The 19,737-nt window shown below is 41.6% G+C and overlaps 1 long non-coding RNA gene across 1 annotated transcript in view; it reads right to left on the reverse strand.

Moving 5' to 3' along the window:
- Nucleotides 1-6,834, reverse strand: part of LOC309623587 — a 132,275-nt gene extending 125,441 nt beyond the window's left edge. The window contains exon 1 of the long non-coding RNA XR_014241414.1: nt 5,375-6,834. This is a non-coding gene — a long non-coding RNA (uncharacterized lncRNA). The remainder of the gene's footprint in view (nt 1-5,374) is intronic.
- Nucleotides 6,835-19,737: the final 12,903 nt, after the last annotated feature.

Consider the following 19,737-nt stretch of genomic DNA (forward strand, 5'->3'; position numbering starts at 1 on the left):
GACACTGGGTATTATAACCATGGGGAATTTAGGCAAGACAGTAGTTTTCTGATGATTAAGGTGAGGCATACCTATTTGTCCCCTATAGTATATGCAGTAACTCCCCTAAGATGATCATGAGTACCTTGCTTAAATTTAGTGGGACCCCCATATGACTCTACTTTGAGACCTAGTATTGATTAATTGCTTGAAGATTTCTGAATTAGTGCATTACACCAGATGGCAAAATTAATTCAGAACCTATGTTGTAGAGGGCAAAAGCCAAGCAGTGTCCTTTTACCTTTTTTGTTGCATAAAATCTTTTAGTATATGTTGGATTGCCAATTGGTCAAATTGTTTCAGTATTTTTTATTTGCTTTTGCTTCCTCCCTCCTTTCCTCCCCTGTTGTATTTTCATCACTGGATATACTTCAGGGGAAGAGGTGTCCTATCTACCCTGGTGCTTATCATTTTTTTCCTCCAGAGAACCTCACACCAGTGCCATTAGGGTTAGGGGTCTCCCCCATGACAACTGGTTGCTTTGTAGGGTTTAAGGACCCAGGGCTTAGTTTGAGTTTGAACTAGTACCTTTGCTGGCCACAGGGGTGCCATGGTGTTGTCCCCTATAAGCCCAAGAGTAGGATCTTTGTTGCAGTAGAGACAGGGACCACAGCAGCAGAGGCACCCAAGGGTCCTGGTGAGCCCCTAGAATTAGGAGGGTGAACTCAGCTGCCATCTACTGGCTGCCATTCCCCCCTCTCTTCTCTTTCTCCCTATTTAAATGGCAGATGTTTCAGGAGTGGCTATCTGATGGACCCACCCCTTTTCCAGGGTACAGTCCCCCTCTACCATCCAAACCCCGGGGTGTGTCAGGGCCAAACCAGCCTCTGTCATCGCTTCACTCTAACACTCAGATAAATCCAGCAAAGACATCAACCCAGGACTACTTTAAGGAGGGCCCCAATCCCATACTCCTGCTCCTAAAAGCTTTAGGAATTCTCAAAACTGCCATCTCTGGTCGGCTGAACACAGAACTGAGTCCTGGTACGGTCAACAATGCAACAAAAGGCAGCACAGCTCACAGCAAGAGCTCCCCGTCACCCAGCAGCCCACAGCGCCGGCCCCCATCAGACAGCAGAGCAGGTGAGCGAGTCAGAGCAGGAGAAGACAGACTCCCGGGGTGGGGGGGGGGGGGTGGTCATGTCCAGACGTGCTGCTCACGGTGCCAACTGCTGTGGTCACCTGCAGAGGTAGGGTTCCCTTGTTGAGACTGATGCTGATGTGTACACACATGCACACATACCAAAAGGGTAGGAAAAGGCTTACAACTCACACAATTGAGGTCTCAGGAAAGGGCAGGGCTGGCCTCTGAAGCAGCTCAGAAACGGCTTCAGAAAACAAAGAGAGGAGCCTGGGCTGGGTGTTCATTGTGGTTGAGGAGTGAGGCTAGGGCAAGTGTTTTGCACACAGGGGCCTGTGCGAGTGGAATCTCCTGCTCTAAGGGAGAGACCACCCAGGCTTTCTCATCAGCTTGTCCAGGTGGGGGCGCGAGAGGCTTAAGCTGTGAGCTGTCAAACATCCAAAAATGGGGAGTCCAGTCCACACCGCCACTGCAGGGGGCCGGGGTTCGATCCCTGGTCGGGGAACTAGGATCCCACAAGCCAGGCAGCCGAAAACAGAAAAAAATGGGGAGTCTGCTCATTACACGCACAAACGTGTAAGAAAAAAATGCGTTTTCAATTGCTTGTCTTTATATAAAGAAACACAAGAAGCTCAAGAAATGATCAACACAGGTATTGGGGTGGCTGAAGCAAGAGCACTAGAGGCAACCAGGATATGCTGGTGGGGAATCTTCTTAAGTTAGATTCTTATCTTACAGAGTTATTTTAACCTTAACATGCATTATTAAAATAAACAGAGTACTTAATTTATTACCTACTTGACTATCTGTTAGCCTGTATTTTTAACTTACTTTTGCTTTTTTAAATTGATTAATTTTAACTTTTCTTCACAGGAAACCATTCTAAGATATAGTCCTTTAAACCTTAATGGTTATAAAAGCTTAAGCCATAAAAAATGAAATTTTTCACATCTCTTCCTAACTAAACAAGAGGCTATTTTAAGTCACCTTAAACCCTTTCTGGAACAAGGTTGTGTATAAACAGTGAACTTTAAAAATGAAAGAAAATAATAGGCATCAGAATTTGTCCTTATATATCAAACTGGGGGGTCTTTGGGGGAATGGGTTGCATATTATAATGCACTAAAGGTTTGGGCCTAATCCCATAAACATAGCATGGTTCTCAAAGATTTAAGTAAGCTTTAAGTAGTTTTCCTCCCATCAATTAAAATGGAAATTCATTTGGCTTGGCAATAGTATAGCCTTTTAAATATCAAAATTCTCAGGGATATGCACATAGAAAACCTAATTTAAAACTTGAAAATGTACCTGAAAATTTAAATTTACCCATCTCACATCTTGAGGTTCTCTGCCCTAAAAGGAGCAAATATTCTATTCGTCTCCAGAATTTTCTCGTCCAACTCACATTGTATCTTTCAGTCAACTTACAGTCTCAAAGCCCAAGAAATTAAAAGTCTCACACACTCTCACAGGAAATAAAATTACAAACTGCTAAGGGAAATCAGTTACAGGGTCCTAATAATCAACAGATAAAGGAATCAAGGGAAAGAATCACAAATATTTGAATCAGCTGAAATAAGCAGCCTGCGCCCCACAGTTCAGAAGCAAAAGCTACATTCTGAAGGTGAAACACCATCCCAAGCTTTGGGCTCCAGACTCTCTTGGTTGAGATAGAAACGTCAGGCCAGGTCAGTCCCTGGAGAAGGAGGGTGGGGACACCAGAGCAGTCACAAGAATAAACTCTGGGAGCTCCGCCTGCCCTCCTCTCCCTGGGGAATAATGGGAAAAGCTCCCTCCCCCAGGCGAAGCATTCTCACAATGAGGAAACTCTCACCCAAATTCAACGAAAGGTTCTGACCCAGAGAACTCCCGAATTCAAGACCCTTTGTTAGAAGAAGACAGAATGCGTGACCTTCACAGGTTTTCTCAATGGGCACAAATTACTTGGATCATACCTAAGCTGTGGATGCAAAACTCCAACCTACATCTAGAAACAGGCACAAAGGAACCACAGTTACAGCCTCAAAAAGGGCATCACTCCACCCTGCCACCCCCATCGCAGGTGCATCCCCAGCTTTCCAGGGTTGGAGCTTCTCTCAGTAGAAAGGGCTCCTTCTCAGGTGGGTGTGAGCAGGTAAGCACCTGCAGGGGGAGGCTTTCAGGAAGAACCAACTGGCCTTCAAGTCCTTCCCTTTGCAGCCTCAAGGCAGGGGCTTCGCTTTAGAGACACTGACCTCAAACTCTGCTCCCAGCCAAGTTGCTCTGGACCAGCATTGATATTTTGAAAGTGACGAACCCACTGTTTGGAGAATCCAGTAAAGTCACTCAAAAGCAGTGTTTATGTGTAAAGGAGGGAAGAAAATTGCAAGGCTAGTTCAACGAGAAAACTCACAAATATCTATTCCCTTCAGAAATGAATATAACAGTTAATTATTATTTCCACAGCAAGAAACTGCTTGGAAAACAATCACATTTGAACACTTCTAAGTGTTGCAAGTCTGAGATCTGATATTCCCCTTGAAACGCCCCCAAAATAAGGACAGACTGTAACCAAGCAGGACCCTATGGGGCCTTCTGGAACAGACCTCCTCCCCCGACCCCCGGCCATGTCCTCCACCTGCCTCTTGTCTGTAGAAAAACTTTAGCCTCCTAGGCCTTCCCAGAGTTCCAAAGAATAAATTTAATCAGAGAAGTGAGAAAATGCAGAAAAAAAGGACAAGAGTCAAGCAATATAAAATAGTAATAGTTTAGCCATTAAAGTCAAGGACCTTTAGTTCCTCCTCAAGGGCTATAGATAATATTCTCAGCCGTGTCCTTTGAGCTGTTTTGCAGATACTGAAATCCTCACCAGGTGGAAGATGTTAACGGTATGCCGCCCACCAGCACCTAGATCCCAGAACAGCTGGAAACAGAAGGTTGATTATGCTGACTCCCAATTACCTCACTGCCAACCAATCAGAAGAATGTGCACAAGCTGATCATACACCCCACAACACCCTCTCTCACCCCATCTTTAAAAATCTTTCCCTGAAAGCCTTTGGGGAGTTCAGGACTTTTAAGCACTAGCTACCTGGACTCCTTACTTGGTGCCCTGCAATAAATGCTGCAGTTTCCTTCACCACATCCCAGTGTCAGTAGATTGGCTTTACTATGTGTGGGCGAGCGGACCCAAGTTTGGCTCCTAACAAGACCTCAGAATATTTATACACGCTCCCAGGGGAGTAAAAAAAAGGGAAACAGGAAATAAACGGAACAAACATAATGTAATAATACTAAAATACATTATTTCATTTTTTGGAAACTCACTTCTTTGTAAATATTTTATACTGTCTTTCAAGATCTATGAATTAAATACATTTTATATATTGAAAAACTGAGACTCAAATAAGTGAATAAATGTTTCAACGTGACAAACACAGAGAGGGGTAGGGCTGACAGGTGAGAGCACCCAGGAAAGTTTCCAAAGACGTACCTCTGCCCCAAAGACTTCGCATAGGATATAGGTATCCAGGAATGATCCAGGGGGAGAGACACAAGGATCTCATATAAAGTAGTTCCAGCTGGTAATTCTCTGATTTCCTTTCATGTAAAATATCCACAAACAAAAAATAAATCTTTTAAAAAGAGCCATCCATCGGCTGTGGAGAATAAACAATTAAAATATTGGGTCCGTTTGAAATGCACCACGGAGAACGAACAGCTGATAATGATGCTGTGAATTGGAGAGGGCAAGTGGGCCTTGGGAAGGTGGGAGGGATCTGAAAGTTTAGGGATTTACTACCAGTCCTAGGAAAAGCTAGGCTGGGGGGACAGTGTCATGGATTTGAGGTCCTGCTTCCTAAAATTTTAAAAAATTCGAAAGAGAATGGGTGCCGCCTGGGAAGAAAACAGGGACTGGGGACACCACAGACCACAGCTCCTCCCACGCATGAACCCCGGAAACCGAGTCACGACTGTCCCCTGATGACCCTCCCCAAGGTCACCGTACAATCTGGGGTACTCGGGGGCTGCGGGCGCAGAGCTGCCCAGGAGCTGAAGTCGCGGCGCGAAGCGACGGGACAGGACTCCCGGGGTCCCGGCTGCCGGCCCCGCCCCCACTAGCAAGACGGAGGAGACTGAGGTCCGAGCGGCGCCCCCGGCCCACGCGAGTTCGCAGACTGCAGAGTTGACTGCAGGGAGGCCAGCGTCCCGCCACGGCAGGTTCCGACTCAATCCCCCCTCCCCGTCCTGGGACACATGGCCCCGCACACTCACCATTTCCCCACTTCTGGCGTCCCTGGCGTCCTCTCTTCCACTCCCGCGGCCCGGGCAGGTCAAGGCGCAACAGACGGTCCAGCAGAGACACCTGAGGCGGTTAAGTACCGATAAGCCGCGATCCCCGGCGCATCCACAAGGCGTAGCGATGTCCACGCCCAGCCGAGCGTCGCCCCACCCACCTGCCCTTGATGTGCCCCCTAGAGGACTGTTCGCAAGGACCTCCTCTTACCACCCCCACCACCCCGCCCCCAGAGTTAACAGCAGGTGGAGGTCACGTGGCCAAGCAGACCCAGCTTCCTCTCTGGCCCTCCAAGGATCTTTGCTTTCAACCAAATCCTGCTTCGGACCTGAATGGGGCACAGGTGTAAGCAGGTTACTCAAAGCTGTTTCTAGATGGACCGACCCCTTGAGGAGCAAGTCCAGAGCAACTGGGTTGCCAGGGCCAGGCCAGACTGGAGCAGGAAGATCTCCTCTTACCAGTCACAAGCTATGAGACATGTTCATTAAATTCTTAGGTGTATGTTTTACATTAGTTTTTCAGTGTGTTCTTAAAGCACCTTGAGATGTAAACAACTGTAATAGCCCTAAAGCAAAATTCCTGTTTTCACTGATAAAAGAAAAACAATAAATTATAAATGTCATATATGTCCCACATTATTATAATTGTTATAAATGTCCCACATTAAATTATAAATGCCCCACATCATATAAATGTGGGATGTACCCAGAAACTATTGATATGCTTAAGAGATTGGATTGCAAACTCTTAATGCATTTAGCCATTTATTTGAAAGGCTTTGTTAAGATGCAACACATACAATGGACCACTTTAAAATGTACAATGGACCACTTTAACATGTACAATGCTGTGGTTTTCAGTATATTCATGACTATGGTCAATTTTATTTTTTTTATTTCTTTTTTATATATTTTTTTTTTTATTATTTTATTTTATTTTATTTTTGGCCACCTCTGCATGGCATGCAAGATGTTAGTTCCCCAACCAGGGATGGAACCCATGCCCCCCTGCAGTGGAAATGTGGAGTCTTAACCACTGGACCACCAGGGAAGTCCCTGTGGTCAATTTTAGAACATTTCCATCATCTCAAAAAGAAACACCTGTACCCTTTAGCTATCAGTATCTTCCCATTTTCCTCCTTCAGGCCCCAGGCAGTCATTAATCTACTTTCTGTCTCTTTAGATTTCAGTATTCACTGACTTCATATGAATGGAATTATGTAATATGTGGACTTTGTTGTTGACTTCATTTACTTAGCATAATTTTTTCAAGGGATATCCAGGTATCAATATTTCCTTTGTTTTTATGGCTGAATAATATTCCATTATATGGGCATAGCACATTTTCTTTATTCATCTGTTAATGGACACTTGGATTGTAACTACCTTTTGACTATTATGAAAAATGTTGCTATAAGCATTTGTAAAAAAATTAATAAAAAATTAATAAACATTTATTTGTTTAAATAAAACTTGTTTAATTAAACAAATTAATTAAATAGAGTCAGGAGAGCAGAAGGGGAAGCTCCCACACCCTGCAGTCATAGCAGAGCCCAAGAGGAAGAAGAAAGCCTCCTTTCTTGGCAAAGATTCAGTCAATGAAAAACCGTAGACTGTTTACTATAACCCTCCCAAAGTCCTTTTCCCTTCTGTAAAAGCATTCTCCTTCCATTGCTCTGGGGAGACTTGCACACAGCTTGCGGTGGTTGCACACCCTGAATTGCAGTTCTCTGCTGATCCTGAATAAACCCATCTTTGCTGGAGAAATAGCTGACAGTCTGTTTCAAATCAGTGCTGTCATGTACAAGTTTTTGGGTAAACACGTGCTTTTACTTCACTTGGGCATATGCCTGGGAGTGGAATTGATGGGTCATGTGGTAATTCTAGGTTTAAGTTTTTTTATGTTTTTTTTTTAAATATATTTTCTTAACCATATTTGCTTATTTATTTATTTATTTTTATTTTATGGCTGTGTTGGGTCTTTGTTTCTGTGCGAGGGCTTTCTCTAGTTGTGGCAAGTGGGGGCCACTCTTCATCGCGGTGCGCGGGCCTCTCACTATCGTGGCCTCCCTTGTTGCGGAGCACAGACTCCAGACGCGCAGGCTCAGTAGTTGTGGCTCACGGGCCTAGTTGCTCCGCGGCATGTGGGATCTTCCCAGACCAGGGCTCGAACCCGTGTCCCCTGCATTGGCAGGCAGATTCTCAACCACTGCACCACCAGGGAAGCCCCCTAGGTTTAAGTATTGAGGAAATGCCAGACTGTTTTCCAAAGTGGCTGCATCATTTTTTATTCCCACCATGTATGAGGGTTCTAATTTCTCCATATCCTCAAGTACACTTATTCCTTCACTTTTGATTCTAGCCATTCTAGTGGGTATGAAGTTGTATCTTACGGGGTTTTTTAAACTGTTATAATTAACATATAACATTATATTAGTTTCAGCTGTACAACGTGATGATCCCACATTTGTATATATTGCAATATGATCACCACAATAAGTCTAGTTAACCTCTCTTACCACACATAGTTACAAAAAAAAATTTTATCTTGCAATGAGGACTTTAAAGCTCCACTCTTCTAGCAACTTTCAAATATGCAATACAGTATTTATTGACTACAGTTGCCATGCTGTACATAACATTCCCGTGACTTATTTTATAAATGGAAATTTGTATCTTTTGACCCCCTTCGTGCATTTCACCTAACCCCCACCCTTGTTGTGGTTTTGACTTGCATTTTCTTAATGTGTAATCGTGTTCAGAAATCTTCATATGTTCTTGACCATTAGTATATCTTCCTTGGAAAAATGTCTGTTCAAGTGTTTTGCCACTTTTTAAAATATTTATTTATTTATTTATTTGGCTGCACCGGATCTTAGTTGTGGCATGCAGGATCTTTTCATTGTGGCATGCGGAATCTTTAATTGTGGCATGCGGAATCTTTAGTTGCATCGTGCAAACTCTTAGTTGTGGCATGTGGGATCTAGTTCCCTGACCAGGGATCGAACCCTGGCTCCCTGCACTGAGAGTGTGGAGTCTTAGTGACTGGACCACCAGGGAAGTCCCAAGTGTTTTGCCACTTTTAAACTGGTTTATCTGGCTTTCTATTATTGATTTATAGGAGTTCTTCATTTACTCTTGATGCAAGTCCCTTATCAGATATATTATTTTCAAATTTTTATTCCATTCTGTGAGTAGTGTTTTCACTCTCTTGCTTTAAAACTTTATACTTTTAATTGTGATGACATACACATACCATAAAATTTACATCTTAACTATTGTTAAGTGTACAGTTCAGCAGTGTGAAGTACATTGACTATGGGAAAACAATCTCCAGAGCTGTTTTCATCATGCAAAACTGAAACTCTATACCCAATTAAACAGCAACCCCCCATTCACACCCTCCTCCAGCCCCTGAAACCATTCTATTTTCTGCCTCTATAAATTTGACTGCTATAGGAACCTTATATAAATGGGATCATGAAGTATTTGTCCTTTTTGGACAGGCTTATTTTACTCAGCATAATGTCCTCAAGGTTAATCTATGTTGTAGCGTGTGTCAGAATTTCCTTTCTCATTAAATCTGAATACTATTCTATTACATGTATATACTACATCTTGTTGATCCATTCTCCCTTGATGAACACCTAGGTTGCTTCCACATTTTGGCTATTGTGAATAATGGTCTTATGAACAAATATACAAATATCTGTCCATGTTTTGAATTCTTTGGGGTATATACCCAGTAGAGGAATTGCTGGATCATATAGTACCTGTATAATTTCTGAGGAACTGCCATGTTGTTTTCCATACAAGCAAAATGATTTTACATGCCCACCAATAGTGCACAAGGATTCTAATGGGTGTGTTTCCTTTCTTGATGGTGTCCTTTGGTGCACAAAATTTATTAATTTGGTGAAATCCAAAATATCTTTTTTTGCTGTTTTTGCTTTTGGTGTCATATCTAAGAATACTTTGCCAAATGCAAGGTCATGAATATTTCTGCCTGTGTTTGTTAACAGTACTGTAGTTTTACTTCTTATGTTTGGGTCTTTGTTCCATTTTTTGTAAATTGTTGTGTGTGGTATGAAGTAAGAGTCCAACTTCTTTCCTTTGCATGTGGCTATCTAGTTGTCCCAGCACTGGGATTTTACACAAACCTTATCACAGGCCCACATCTACTTGATCTTCACAAAGTAAATTGTTCTTACCTCCATCCCATGTGGTAGAGGGGAGTCTCCTGGTCCCCAAACCAATGCCCAAGTTGGGTTTACCCAAATGAGTTGAAAATTTAGGGCTGCACAAAAACCTGCACATGGATGTTTATCACAGCTTTATTCATAATTACCTAAACACAGAAGCAATTGAGATGTCCTTGGTGTAGATGAATGGATAAATAAACTGAGCTACCTCCAGACAATGGAATATTACACAGCACTAAAAAGAAATGAGCTATCAAACCATTAAAAGACATGGAGGAAATTTAAATGCATATTAGTAAATGAAAGAAACCAATCTGAAAAGGCTAAATACTGTATGATTCCAACTATATACCATTCTGGAAAAGGCAAATCTATGAGACAATAAAAGATCAGTGGTTCAATGTTCATTGCAGCACTATTTACAATAGCCAGGACATGGAAGCAACCTAAGTGTCTATCGACAGATGAATGGATAAAGAAGATGTGGCACATATATACAATGGAATATTACCCTGCCATAAAAAGACATGAAATTGAGTTATTTGTAATGAGGTGGATGGACCTAGAGTCTGTCATACAGAGTGAAGTAAGTCAGAAAGAGAAAAAAACTCAAATACCGTATGCTAACACATACATATGGATTCTAAAAAAAAAAAAAAAAGGTTCTGATGAACCTAGGAGCAGGACAGGAATAAAGACACAGATGTAGATAATGGACTTGAGGACACAGGGAGGGGGAAGGGTAAGCTGGGACAAAGTGAGAGAGTGGCATGGACCTATATATACTACCAAATGTAAAATAGATAGCTAGTGGGAAGCAGCCACATAGCACAGGACTCGGTGCTTTGTGACCACCTAGAGGGGTGGGAAAGGGAGGGTGGGAGGGAGACTAAGCGGGAGGGGATATGGGGATATATGTATACATATAGCTGACTCACTTTGTTATACAGCAGAAACTAACACAACATTGTAAAGCAATTATACTCCAATAAAGAGGTTAAAAAAAAAAAAAGATCAGTGGTTGACAGGGGTAGGGTTGAGGGAGGGAAAAATAGGCCGAGCACAGAGGATTTATAGGGCTGTGAAACTATTCTGTATGATACCATAATGGTGGGTGCATGTCATTATGCATTTGTCAAAATCCATAGCATGTACAACACCAAGAGTGAACTCTAGTGTAAACTACAGACTTGTCGGTGATAGTGTTGTGTCGACGACGTAGGTTCATTGACGGTAACAAATACACCACTCTGGTGCAGGACATTGAGAATGGGGGAGGAGCACATGGGGGAAGAGCACATGTGGTAGGAGCAGGGGCACGTGGAAACTCTTGACTTTCTGTTCAGTTTTGCAGTGAACCTTAAACTACTCTAAAAAATAAAATCTATTAAAAACAACAAAACCCCAGGTCCAGAGAGCTTTACTGCTGAATTCTACCAAACATTTAGAGAATGAATACCAAGTCTTCACAAACTCGTCCAAAAGATAAAAGAGGAGTGAACACTTCTCAACTCATTCTACAAAACCAGTATTACATTGATAACAAAATCAGACTAAGATTACACACTGATTTCTTATAAATATGGATATAAAAATGTTCAACAAAGTACTAGACAACTTAATTCAGGGACATATAAAAGAATTACACATGACTAGGGCTTCCCTGGTGGCGCAGTGGTTGAGAATCTGCCTGCCAATGCAGGGGACACGGGTTCGAGCCCTGGTCTGGGAAGATCCCACATGCCGCGGAGCAACTAGGCCCGTGAGCCACAACTACTGAGCCTGCACGTCTGGAGCCTGTGCTCCGCAACAAGAGAGGCCACGACAGTGAGAGGTCCGCGCACCGTGATGAAGAGTGGCCCCCACTTGCCGCAACTAGAGAAAGCCCTCGCACAGAAACGAAGACCCAACACAGCCAAAAATAAATAAATAAATAAGTATTAAAAAAAAAAAAAAGAATTATACATGACTAGGTAGGTTTTATTCCAGGTATGCGAGGTTGATTTAACATCCCAAGATCAACTATTATAATGCATCATATCAATAGAATAACAAAAATCACATGATCATCTCCATAGACACAGAAAAAGCCTGTGACAAAATCCAACACTGTCTCACGATGAAAACATGCAGCAACATTTTTTTTTTTTTGGCTGCCCTGCACAGCATGTGGGACCTTAGTTCCCCAACCAGGGATTGAACCCGCAACCCCTGCTGTGGAAGGGTGTAGTCTTAACCACTGGACCACCAGGGAAGTCCCTGCAACAAGCTGTTAACAGAAGGGAACCTCCTCAAGCTGACAAGAGACAGCTATGAAAAACCCACAGCTAAGATCACACTTAATGGTGACAGACAGGATGCTTTTCCTTACAAGAACAGAAACAGGACAAGAATGTCCACTCTTTTTTTTTTTTTTTCACACACACACACTGTATTTTACTTTTACAAGAGATAAACTGACACCAAGCATTGTAAATGGATGACCACAACAAAAGCAACAATGATTGCAATTACCAAACACGAAACACACTCATACTATGTCATAATATTGAGAATGTCCACTCTTGTTGCTTTTATTGAACATGATATCAGATGTTTTATCATTATCAATTAGACTAGGAAAAAATACAAAATAAAAGGCATCCAGACTGGAAAGGAAGAAGTAAAACTATCTCTATTCACAGATGACATGATATTGTACATAGAAAATCCTAAGGAATCTGCTAAAAAACTATTATAACTAATAAATGAGTTCAGCAAGGTTGGAGGGACAAAATTAATATACAAAAATCAATTGTATTTCTATATGCTTGCAATAAAATATTTTAAAATAAAATTAAGAAAACAAATTCATTTACAACACCCAAATGCTAAAATACATAGGAATAAATTCAACAAAAGAAGTGCAAAACTTATACTCTTAAAACTACAAAACATTGGGACTTCCCTGGTGGCGCAGTGGTTAAGAATCTGCCTGCCAATGCAGGGGACACGGGTTCGAGCCCTGGTCTGGGAAGGTCCCACATGCCACAGAGCAACAAAGCCCATGTGCCACAACTACTGAGCCTGCGCTCTAGAGCCCGCGAACCACAGCTACTGAGCCCATGTGCTGCAACTACTGAAGCCCACATGCCTAGAGCCCATGCTCTGCAGCAAGAGAAACCACTGCAATGAGAAGCCCATGCACTGCAACGAAGAGTAGCCCCACTCGCGGCAACTAGGGAAAGCCCACGTGCAGCAACAAAGACCCAACGCAGCCAGAAATTAATTAATTAATTAATTTTAATTAATTAATTTTTAAAAAAAGAAAAAACTACAAAACTCTGTTGAAAGAAACTTAAAATCTAAATAAATGGAAAAATATCCCATGTTCATGGATCATAAGGCTTAATATTATTAAGATGTAATTTCTCCCCAGTTTGAACTATAGATTCAACACAATACCAGTCAAGGATATTTTATGGATAATGACAACTGGTTAAAGTTTATACAGAAAGGCAAAAGACCTAGAATGATCAACACAATACTGAAGAACAAAGTCACAAGACTATCTGACTTCAAGACTTAATAGACAGCTACAGTAATCAAAACAATGTGAAAGAATAGACAGACTGAGACTTCCCTGGCGGTCCAGTGGTTAAGACTTTGCCTTCCAATGCAGGGGGTGCAGGTTCTTTCCCTGGTCGGGGAGCTAAGATCCCACATGTCTCACGGTCAAATACCCAAAACATAAAACAGAAGCAATATTGTAGCAAATTCAATAAAAAGACTTTAAAAATGGTCCACATCAAAAATCTTTAAAAAAAAAAAAAAAAAGAATTGACAGATTAATGGAACAGAACAGAGAACCCAAAAATAAATTCATATATAGTCAACTGATCTTTGACAAAGAAGCAAAGGCAACTCAATGAAGAAAGAAAGTTTTTTCAACAAATAAGTCTTCTTAGCAAATGACAATGGAATGCATGGATAGCTATAAGCAAAAAACATTAGACACAAACTTTAAAACTTTCACAAAAATTAGCTCAAATGTACCTCATAAACCAAAACGTAAAATGCAAAATTTTAAACATCTAAAAGATAATATAAGGGACTTCCCTGGCAGTCCAGTGGTTAGGACTCAGCGCTTTCACTGCAGGGGCCCGGGTTCAATCCCTGGTCGGGGAACTAACATCCCACAAGCCAAACAGAGTGGCCAAATAAATAAATAAATAATAAAAATTTTAAAATAAAAGATAATATAAGAGAAAATCTAGATGACCTTGGGTCTGACAATGAGGTTTTAGATACAAACCCCAAAAGCATGATCCATGAATGAGAAAACTGATCCATTAAAGTTCATTAAAATTAAATTTTTCTGTTTTTCCAAAGATACTGTTAAGAGAATGAAAAGACAATCCACATATTGGGATAAAACATTTGCAAAACATATGTCTGACAAAGAACAATGTGTGAACTGAGTGGAAATATCAACAAAGAAATAGAAAACATAAAAAGAAACCAAAAAGGGACTTGCCTGGTGGCACAGTGGTTAAGAATTTGCCTGCCATTGCAGGGGACACGGGTTTGATCCCTGGTCTGGGAAAATCCCACATGCTGCAGAGCAACTAAGCCCATACGCCACAAATACTGAGCCTGTGCTCTAGGGTCCAAGAGCCACAACTAGGGCACGTGCCGGCTGCTGGTGGGGACTCTGACGCCCAAGAAGACGGGAGGAACCCCAGAATGAACCAGTAGGATGTAGGGGGACTGATGGGGGAGGAGAAGTGGAGGCCAGACAAGATCGGCACCACTGAGGTGGGGGAGATCAGGAGAGGCAGGTGGGAGGGACTCTCCAGGAAGAGTGGAAGAGGAGTGGAGGGCCGTCGCCTAGCCCACTGGGTCTGGGGAGCCTGCTGAGCTCCCAAGCTGGTTTCCCCACCCCCCAAGGCCCCGTCCAGGCCACGTGGGTCCTAGGGACAATGGAGGGAGGCCGCAGAGATCAGGTGAGGCAGGTGGGGGGGGCCCTCCAGGAGGAGCGGGAGAGGAGCAGAGGGCAATTGCCTTGCCCACTGGGGCCCGGGGAGACTGCTGAGCTCCCAGGCCAGTCCCCTGCCCTCCAAAGCCCTCTCCAGGCTGCATCGTCCTTGGGGTCATAGGAGGAGGCTGGGGAGATCAGGAGAGGCAGGCGGGAGGGGCCCTCCCAGACTCCAGACCAGAGAAGCAGTAGAGGAGAGGAGGGCATGTACCCTGCCCACTCAAGCCCAGGAAGCCTACTGGGCTCCCAGGTGAGGTCCCCTGCCCTCTGAGACCAGGGGTGGGGGGACTTCTGGGCCACTTTTTTTCCTTGAGCCTAAGCCCCACCGCCCACAGCCCCCAGGGCCTTTTCCAGCCCTGTAGGTCCTGAGCATTGGCCTTGCCCACCACCCAAACCTCGCCCTTGCTTAGGCCCCGTTCTCCACAGCCAAAGCCCTTCCCCCAACCCCCTCTTTTTTTTTCCTTTTCCCTCCTCCTCTTTTTTACTATTGTGGTACTGATGTACCTTCCAGTTGTTGATTCATCTATATTCTTACTTTTACATTCTTTCTAACATATCTGTTAGTTTCCTAGTCTAATTTTATTTTTTACTTTGTTATTGTTCTCTTTTCTTTTTTTGCCACCCCACGCAGCTTGCAGGATCTTGGTTCATTAGCCCAGGGTTGGGCGGAAGTTCCTGCGGTGGGAGCTCTGAGTCCTAACAACTGGACTAACAGAGAACCTCAGACCCCCGGGAATATTCATTGGAGTGAGGTCTCACAGAGGTCCTCATATCAGCACCAAGACCCAGCTCTACCCAATAGCCTACAAACTCCAGTGTTGGAAGCCTCAGGCCAAACAACCAGTAAAAGAGGAACACAATCCCACTCATAAAAAAAAAAAAAAAATGAGACAGCAAAAAAGTATGTCACAGATGAAGCAGCAAGGTAAAAACCTACAAGACCAAATAAATGAAGAGGAAATAGGCAATCTACCTGAAAAAGAATTCAGAGTAATGATAGTAAAGATGATCCAGAATCTCAGAAATAGAATGGAAGCACAGGTTGAAAAAATACAAGAAATGTTTAACAAAGCTGTACAAGAACTAAAGAACAAACAGAGACGAACAACACAATAACAGAAATGAAAAATACAATAGAAGGAATCAATAACAGAATAACGGAGGCAGAAGAACGAATAAGTGAGCTGGAAGACAAAATGGTGGAAATAACTGCCGAGGAGCAGAATAAAGAAAAAAGAATGAAAAGTATTGAAGACAATCTCAGAGACCTCTGGGACAACACTAAACACACCAGCATTGAATTATAAGGGTCCCAGAAGAAGAAGAGAAAAAGAAAGGGTCTGAGAAAATATTTGAAGAGATTATAGTGGAAAACTTCCCCAAAACGGGAAAGAATAGAGTCACCCAAGTCCAGGAAGCACAGAGAGTCCCATACAGGATAAATCCTAGGAAAAACACACCAAGACACATATTAATCAAACTACCAAAAATTAAATTCAAAGATAAAATATTAAAAGCAGCAAAGGAGGGCTTCCCTGGTGGCGCAGTGGTTGAGAATCTGCCTGCTAATGCAGGGGACATGGGTTCGTGCCCTGGTCTGGGAAGATCCCACATGCCATGGAGCAACTAGGCCCATGAGCCACAACTGCTGAGCCTGTGCGTCTGGAGCCTGTGTTCCACAACAAGAGAGGCCACGATAGTGAGAGGCCCGCCCACCGCGATGAAGAGTGGCCCCCTCTTGCCGCAGCTAGAGGAAGCCCTTGCACAGAAACGAAGACCCAACACAGCCCAAAAAATAAAAAATAAAAAGCAGCAAGGGAAAAACAAAAAATAACATACAAAGGAATCCCATAATGTTATCAGCTGATTTTTCAGTGGAAACTCTGCAGGCCAGAAGGGAGTGGCAGGATATGCTTAAAGTGATGAAAGAGAAAAACCTACAACCAAGATTGCTCTACCCAGCAAGGATCTCATTCAGATTCGATGGAGAAGTCAAAAGCTTTTCAGACAAGCAAAAGCTAAGAGAATTCAACACCACCAAACCAGCTTTACAACAAATGCTAAAGAAACTTCTCTAAGCAGGAAACACAAGAGAAGAGAAAGACCCACAAAAACAAACCCAAAACAATTGAGAAAATGGTAATAGGAACATACATATCGATAATAACCTTGAATGTAAATGGATTAAATGCTCCAACTAAAAGACAGAGACTGGCTGAATGGATACAAAAACAAGACCCATATATATGCTGTCTACAAGAGACCCACTTCAGACCTAGGGACACATACAGACTGAAAGTGAGGGGATGGAAAAAGATTTTCCATGCAAATGGAAATCAAAAGAAAGCTGGAGTAGCTATACTCATATCAGATAAAATAGACTTTAAAATAAAGAATGTTACAAGAGACAAGGAAGGACACTACATAATGATCAAGGGATCAATCCAAGAAGAAGATATAACAATTATAAATATATATGCACCCAACATAGGAGCACCTCAATACATAAGGCAACCGCTAACAGCTATAAAAGAGGAAATTGGCAGTAACACAATAATAGTGGGGGACTTTAACACCTCACTTACACCAATGGACAGATCATCCAAAATGAAAATAAATAAGGAAACAGAAGCTTTAAATGACACAATAGACCAGATAGATTTAATGGATATTTATAAGACATTCCATCCAAAAACAGCAGATTACACTTTCTCCTCAAGTGCGCATGGAATGTTCTCCAGGATAGATCACATCTTGGGTCACAAATCAAGCCTTGGAAAATTTAAGAAAATTGAAATCGTATCAAGCATCTTTTCTGACCACAACACTATGAGATTGGAAATCAATTACAGGAAAAAAACTGTAAAAAACACAAATACATGGAAGCTAAACAGTGCGCTACTAAATAACCAAGAGACCACTGAAGAAATCAAAGAAGAAATAAAAACAATACATGGAAACAAATGACAACAAAAACACAATGACCCAAAACTTATGGGGTGCAGCAAAAGCAGTTCTAAGAGGGAAATTTATAGCAATTCAATCTCACCTCAAGAAACAAGAAAAATCTCAAATAAACAATCTAACCCTACACTGAAAACAACTAGAGAAGGAAGAACAAAGAAAACCCAGAGTCAGTAGAAGGAAAGAAATCATAAAGATCAGAGCAGAAATAAATGAGACAGAAATGAAGAAAACAATAGCAAATTTCAAAAAAACTAAAAGCTGGTTCTTTGAGAAGATAAACAAAATTGATAAACCCTTAGCCAGACTCATCAAGAAAAAAAGGGAGAGGATACAAATCAATAAAATTAGAAATGAGAAAGGAGAAATCACAAAAGACAGTACAGAAATACAAAGGATTATAAGAGACTACTACAAAAAACTATATGCCAATAAAATGGACAACCACAAAGAAATGAACAAATTCTTGGAAAGGTACAATTTTCCAAGACTGAACCAGGAAGAATTAGAAAATATAAACAGACCTATCACAAGTAATGAAATTGAAACCATGATTAAAAATCTTCCAACAAACAAAAGTCCAGGACCAGATGGCTTCACAGGTGAATTCTATCAAATATTTAGAGAAGAGTTAACACCTATCCTTCTCAAACTCTTCCAAAAAATTGCAGAGGGAGAAACACTCCCAAATTCATTCTATGAAGCCACCATCACCCTGATACCAAAACCAGAAAGAGATATCACAAAAAAATAAAATTATAGACCAATATCACTGATGAACATAGACGCAAAAATACTGAACAAAAAATACTAGCAAACAGAATCCAGCAGCACATTAAAAGGATCATACACCATGATAAAGTGGGGTTTATCCCAGGGATGCAAGGATTCTTCAATATACACAAATCAATCAATATGATACACCACATTAACAAATTAAGGAATAAAAACCATATGATCATCTCAATACATGCAGAAAAAGCTTTCGACAAAATTCAACACCCATTTATGATAAAAACTCTCCAGAAAGTGGGCATAGAGGGAACCTACCTCAACATAATAAAGGCCATATATGACAAACCCACTGCAAGCATCATACTCAATGGTGAAAAACTGAAAGCATTTCCACTAAGATCAGGAACAAGACAAGGATGTCCACTCTGGCCACTCTTATTCAACATAGTTTTGGAAGTCCTAGCCACAGCAATCAAAGAAGAAAAAGAAATAAAAGGAATACAAATTGGAAAAGAAGAAGTAAAACTGTCACTGTTTGCCGATGACATGATACTATACACAGAAAATCCTAAAGGTCCCACCAGAAAACTATGAGAACTAATCAATGAATTTGGTAAGGTTGCAGGATACAAAATTAATGCACAGAAATCTCTGGCATTCCTATACACCAACAATGAAAAATCAGAAAGAGAAATTAAGGGAACACTCCCATTTACCATTGCAACAAAAAGAATAAAATACCTAGGAATAAACCTGCCTAAGGAGGCAAAAGACTTGTACTCAGAAAACTATAAAACACTGATGAAAAAAATCAAAGATGACATAAACAGATGGAGAAATATACCATGTTCTTGGATTGGAAGAATCAATATTGTGAAAATGACTATACTACCCAAAGCAATCTACAGATTCAACGCAATCCCTATCAAACTACCAATGGCAGTCTTCACAGAATTAGAACAAAAAATCTTACAATTCGTATGGAAACACAAAAGACCCCAAATAGCCAAAGCAATCTTGAGAAAGAAAAACAGAGTTGGAGGAATCAGGCTCCCCAACTTCAAACAATACCACAAAGCTACAGTAATCAAGACAGTATGGTACTGGCACAAAAACAGAAATATAGATCAATGGTACAGGATTGAATGCCCAGAGATAAACCCACGCACATATGGTCACCTTATCTTTGATAAAGGAGGCAAGAATATACAATGGAGAAAAGACCAACCCTCCAATAAGTGGTGCTAGGAAAACTGGACAGCTACATGTAAAAGAATGAAATTAAAACACTCCCTAACACCATACACAAAAATAAACTCCAAATGGATTAAAGACTTAAATGTAAGACCAGACACTATAAAACTTTTAGAGGAAAAAATAGGAAAAACACTCTTTGACATAAACCACAGCAAGATCTTTTTGAC

The sequence above is a fragment of the Balaenoptera borealis genome (genome assembly GCF_965194805.1).
Source record: "Balaenoptera borealis genome assembly, chromosome: 2".
Lineage (NCBI taxonomy): Eukaryota > Metazoa > Chordata > Mammalia > Artiodactyla > Balaenopteridae > Balaenoptera > Balaenoptera borealis.